The 6,435-nt window shown below is 41.1% G+C and overlaps 1 long non-coding RNA gene across 1 annotated transcript in view; it reads left to right on the forward strand.

Annotated features, from left to right (window-relative positions):
• The window catches only part of LOC141577179 (uncharacterized), a 28,278-nt gene extending 22,573 nt beyond the window's left edge, over positions 1 to 5,705 (forward strand). Inside the window, exon 5 of the long non-coding RNA XR_012505879.1 lies at positions 1,908 to 5,705. This is a non-coding gene — a long non-coding RNA (uncharacterized LOC141577179). The remainder of the gene's footprint in view (positions 1 to 1,907) is intronic.
• The last annotated feature ends 730 nt before the right edge of the window (positions 5,706 to 6,435 follow it).

The raw sequence follows: 6,435 nt of genomic DNA on the forward strand, positions 1-6,435 counted from the left end.
GTGGCTAGGGCTTCTCCTTTTATAGGAATTGAGACTTCCAAACCATTTCTGGGGTGCAGGCTGTGGTATGTGGTGTTGGAATGTTTCCAATACACACTCATAACAGTTCCTTTGTCCTTTCTATTGCCATGGGAATGTCCAAATTCTACACAGAAACACCAGTGGAAACAAATCTAAAGATGTCATGCACTAGGGCCTGCTGTAATGATCCTTCAGTCCCCCAGCTGGGTCCTCAGTGAAGTACCAGGTCAGTGCCATCCCTATTGTTACATTTGCATGTGGTAGACAAGGCTGATGGAAAGGCTTCAACTTCCACTTCTGTGCACCCAGATCTCTGCTCTTGGCTCTCTCTTCCTTGTGGCATGGGACCGCCAAGACAACCACAGAGCATATCCACACCCTCTGCCTTGGACCCAATAAAAATCACAGTTGTGCCTATGAAATATGCAGGTTCTTTGGCCATGGATTCTGATTTCAACCCGAACTTCCCCTGGGTCCCTCAGACCAAAATTATGATGGTTCTGATAGAGCCGTGCTTCTCTTCTATTGCAAAAATGCCAAATTTGGTCCTGGACCTGCAGAGATAGTGAATATGTCCATGAGATACCTAGATAATCCACACCATGTGCATCAGCAATGTTGCTTTTTGAATTCAGGTCCCAGGCAGCTCTGTTCTGTAGACACTACCAATCACAGAAAACAACACACTCCAACCCCATGAGACTCAGTCTGTGCCATCAGCCTCAGCCCTCTCCCTCAGCTTCAGCAGACATTCCTAGCTCAGCATCAGCAGCTCAAGTCAAGGTCTGGGGATTGATTACAGGGAGATTTTGTGCTGGTTTCTTTCAGTTCTGTCAGCCAGGCATCTGCTGTGCACTCCTCTCACCCTCATTGGATCTCCTTCAATCCCAACTGATCTCCCTGTGTGTGTCCCAGTAAAACAGTGTTTTCCCCTTTTTAGCTCCCTCACCAAAACTCAGGTCCTGCACTGATTTCCTTTTCTACTTTTCTTTTTCCTCCTTCCCAATTTTGTGAGGACCTTTTCTGTCTCTTGAAGTAAGAGACAGAAAAGGTGAAATTGATGTTCAACCAATGTCCAGCAGGTGTCCTGAGCCAAGAGGTGGATGTACATGGATGAGAGTGAGCTAAGAATGCACTTGTAATCAAGAAAATATATCAAACACAAGAATGTTATATGGGGATTAAGTTTTATAGGAGAAGAGGAATGAAATGAGTTCTGCAAGGGAAACAACTATGTAAAATTCCTGGCTTTTCTAGAAGAGTTTGTTTATAATGTGTTTTTTTTTTTTATATGGATGACACGGTAGATACAAAATCACTTTGGTATTTAATTTAGCTTCCATTCTGTACATTAAAAAGAGTGGTTTTTGTAAATCAATATTTATAATGTAAGAAGCACCATCTTTTATAATGATTTAAAGTCAAGATAAAATATTTACATATTATCTTTTTAAATGGATGAGGAAAGGACACAGTGTTTCAAAATCCTTTAAGAGGGTAGTGGGTGAAAAAACATTCAGGCACTATGTTCTAAACTGCCTGGAAGCTGAGAACCTGTGCTGACCATTTAACATTTTGACCCAGTGAAATGATAAAGCCAGAGTCATTTCAGAAATGTCCAAAAGCTATTTCAAGCATCCCCTGCAATTGGCCACATCCAGAACTCTGAACACAGTAAATGTTCAGTTAACACTAGCTCATTGACAAAATATTTTGGCCATTCAACTGATATCTATTAACAGCATAAATACAATATCCCTTCTTCCTAACACTAACCTTCAAGGAGATCTTTCAATTTTTCAAATATCAGTCAAAAGTATGTTATTGAATGAAGCCCTCTACTAGATAATAAGTACACTGAATTTGGTTGTTTTGTTCTTTTCCAGATACTGATTAACATGCCAAGCATAATGCCTGGCCCAGGAAGCTCAGGAGATGAATCAAATAACTTGACCATGAAGGAGCATTGAGGAGGAGGCAGAGATGATCTCTGGCATGGGTATTATAATAGGCGTACTACAAGGCTCAGAGGCAGTGCAGAGGAAGAAATGAGGAGCTCTTGGAAGTGGTGGGGAGAGGGCAAGTGTTTGGAATGTTCTTTAAGAATAGGTACACTTGAACTGACTCTTAAAAGATGGGCAGGTGTTTGACAAGGCAATGTGAACACCACAGATAGAGGGGAGTGAAGCCACCTGGAATCCTTCCTCTCTGCACTGCAAACAGTTTGGGATGGTTGGTGCATATGGCACGTGACTGTGCACATTCTGTCCATGTTGTGTGCACTGATGATTTAGAAATGACAGAAGGGCAAGTGGTGAAGCTGGAGAGTTGCAGAAGCACACAGAGGAAGACTGCCTTACATGGTTCTTCAAGGTATTTGGACATGATCCTGTGGCAAAGCAAGTCATTACATGATTATTAAACTAAGCAGTATTGGTGTGGAATTTGCCTTCCACAACAATTATTTTCCTGCAGTGTGGATGACAAATTTGGGAGGTGGAAGAGGGGAAAGAATACAAACTGAACTGCTGGTTGGAAGACAATTATCAGTGGTCCTGGAAAGACTCAAGGCAATCAAGAAGCTGTGAAGGAAGGGTGCTGAAGGGAGGGACCTTAAGGATATGGCCTCTGGACAAACTGATTACTATTGTTTAAGGAATAATTTAGTGGGGAGCAAAGCAAAGACAAGCACAAAATGTGTTCTAAGTCTTTTGGGGTTATGTAATTGGGTAAATGGTATTGATATTTGCAATATATCCATATATATATATGGAATCAAAAATTTAGTCACAAGTTTCTGGGAGAAAAATTATCTTCGGCACCCTAACTCCAGGTCCTCAGTTTTTCTATGAGGCAGGAAGCACAGGTGATGTTATCCCTATTTTATGTCCAAAGGGGTAAACTTTTTGCCTACTATCACATGCAGCAGGTTGGGAAGTTTACTCTCTACCAGGCTTAAGAACAGGTAAACAAGGGAGACAAGAACCATGCTTTCACAGAACTTATATTCTTGTGTTTGTGTTGGGGGGAACAGAATATGAACAAGTCAGCAAGCAATGAACCCAGGTCTGAAGGACTATGATGGTAGCAGGCAGTGGTACTTTATCTAGATATTAGGGAAAGTATCCCTGAGGTCACACTGGAGCTGACCTTCCATTGAGAAGGAAGCAGTCATTCAGATTCTTAGGGGAAGAATGTTCTAGGCAGAGAACAGCAATTGAGAAGTCCCTGAGGTCGAAACAAGTTTGCTGCACCCTGAGGGAGGAATTCCAATTACAGAGCAATTGAAGAGCTGGGGAAATTCCTAGTTCCAATGGCATTCCTGGGAAGGTGAAAGTGAAAGGCTTGTGACGCCTTAGGGTAAATACCTAGTACAAATACTCTTGGGGAGGGCTGGGAACCTGCCCACCGTGCACAACACTATGCCTCTAGAAACTGCATCATGACTCACAAATGCTTTTGGAAGACAAGCCCTTGCTCAGTTGCCTATTTTGGTACCTCATTTAACTAAAACTCATTTAGGTTTGCCTACAGAGATGAACTTAAAAATCTTTAGATGAATGGAATTCATCTTAAATTTATCAGCTCAGAACAAGAAACCACCTACAGTCCAATGGCAGGCAGCTCTTCCCCCGAGGCTCAGTCATGCCCTAACATGTTACATGGGAACAGAGCCTCCCAGCCAACTTCCAAACCCCTAAAAGAGACCAGAGAGGCAACATTTTCCCCAAAGGATGCCCCGTTAGCTCAGCTGGACAGGACAAGGAGAAATGGTCCCCCACTGCCAAGGTGCCAAGCTGGGTTCTTGTCTATGTGAACCTGGAATGCCTTGGAGAGATGGGACATTGGGGCTGCCTGCTGGCTCTGAGATGGGCCATCCCAAGCACAGTCCTGCCTGCTCTCTGGAACACACTGCTCACACCTCTCATCCTGTGGTCATCCTCCACTGCTACTTTGTGGGCTACCTATCCTTCTGCCAACAGTGTTTCTTATGCCACCCCATTCAGCCAAATGGCTTCAAATTCAAATTCTCACTACAGGTAATGCAGATCAACACTCTGACCCTCTCTGAAAAGATCCTACTTTACAGCCAATTTTCTCAGATATCTCTGCTTGGTGTATCAAAAAAAAATATGTGAATTTAATATTTATCAATATAGCATGAATAAATTATGAAATAATTAGATTATTCCTAAGTTATGTAGCCCCTTTCAGAGTATCACATTGAGAAGTTATATATCACGGGCACTTATTTTAAAGACAGCCCCAAACCATGAAATGCATTCTTTGGAGTGGTGCTGGAGACTGTGGCATGTTTTGGTCCATGCCAAGGGCAGGCTCACCTTGTGTCTGAGCTCATTTCAAACCATATGCTCTTAACATCTCTTTACTTCAACTGACTGGTCAATTTTTTGTTCCTAAAATCACCATTCAACCTTGGATCATAAGATGTTCGCACATACTTTCACAGCACCGGTATGTCTCCTTCCTAACAACTTTAATAATGGCAATTTTTCATTTATTTTCAGTGATTGATTCACCTGTCTCCCTCAGTAACTGCGACTTCCACAGCAGCAGGGACCATGTGCATTTCTGCTTACCAATATGTCCCCAGAAACTAGCATAGCTTCTGGGACACAGTAGGGGCTTAACAACTAGCCACTGGGGGAAAGATGCTATGGAATATACTCATTGGTGGAAATGTTTCTGCTTCTAAGAGTGGATCTGCCAAAAATCATTCAAATCAAAGCTAAATAAGGTTAAGGCTCAGCTATGCTGTTTTTTTTCTTTAAAAAAATACAAGAAAGACTTTGCTGCTATTTGGGTTTAAACTGATTTTGGAGACAATTATCAAAAGGTTTGACTAACAATTTAACAACACTCATTTGGATATGTATGGCGATGACCAATTTTAAAACTTTTTTTTTTAATGGAATAAGAGTTCATTTTCAAGAAAGTTCACCCAGATTAGGCCAAATTTAAAAAGATAAGAAAAACTACCACTTACTTTGTCAGGCGCTCTCTCTCTATTATTTTCATTTAATCCTCATATCTGAATCTTACCCCAGGTCACAGATGAAGAAATGGAGGGAGCAAGAGGCTGGGGTTAGACACTGACTAAGAGGCAGAGCCAGGATTCACATCTAGGTCTATTTGATTCCAAGAGCTATGTCTTAAATCTAAGCCAAACTTTAAGCTAAAAAATAAATGCTGACATTGAATAATAATGTATTTGTTGCTCCCTCTTATGAAAAGGTACAAGACTACAGCTTAGTACCATCAACTGGGGCAAGTATTTAAAATAGAATTTGGATGCCAATGATGGGGTATAAGGGAAATGAGAAAATTCACAAAAAAGGAATAAGGAGGGATATTAACTAACATTAACCGAAAGCTTGTTTTATGCTATATACTGTATTAGATGCTTTCATAGTAACATTTATTTTAATCCTAAGACTCCTGTGAGATGGGTAATAACAGTCAAGAAAAAAGTGGTATAGAATAACTGGTATTTGGCTACTCCGATGCTCCTTTCCCCCTTTCTTTCTAAGGATGTGAACCGCCCACATTTCAGCTGAGTATTGTCTGGAATAAGGACAACATTCCCCAGTCTCTATTCCAGGTTAGTGAGGTCACAATACTAAATTCTGGTCAATGAAATGTAACAGGAAGTGTATGACAGCCTCTGGGAAATTTCCTTAAGAGACCATAGATGCTTGCCTTCCTCTGTCTCCTTCCTTTCATTCCTTCCTCCTTTCTACATTGCATGTGATGGATAAAGCTCCATCTAGGGCCATGAGATTGAGGGCCTCATCTGATGTTTAGCAAACCTAAAAGGTGGAACCAGCCTAAGCCTCAGGAGATTTGTGAAATCATAATACCAGTTCTGGATTGTCTCTCTAGAAATTTTTTTAATGTGAAAGAGAAACAAACATCACTTTGTTTATGACACTGTTCTTTGCAGTCTCTGTAACTGGCAGCTAATTTTAACTAATCCAGAAACTTATCCAAAGTGATCATGTAAAGTTCAAACCCAGGCCCACCAGTCTGCAAAATCCACACTCTTAGGCAGACGCCTGAAGAACTCCTGCTTATAATCTGCAAAAGATTGGTGGTGGGGTAAGAGTGTGTGTGTGTGTAAAACTGCTGACAAGAATTTGACAGAAGGAAAGAAGGAAAGTTCGAATATGCTCGCAATTCTGCATACCTAAGAGACAATCAAAGGGAATATGCTACTGGACAGTAAAGAATGTAGTCTCCATCAGAGGTGGACAGAGAAATATCTGTCACCTGCATGGATCTGGAAAGAGAAAGGAAAGAGAAGCTGTGTCTCTGAAAGATGCTGCTGTATTTTATTTCCCATCTATATTTTATAAATTTCCTATATATATTTATTATTCTGTTCATAGAAAA

This window comes from Camelus bactrianus, chromosome 3, assembly GCF_048773025.1.
Source record: "Camelus bactrianus isolate YW-2024 breed Bactrian camel chromosome 3, ASM4877302v1, whole genome shotgun sequence".
NCBI lineage: Eukaryota > Metazoa > Chordata > Mammalia > Artiodactyla > Camelidae > Camelus > Camelus bactrianus.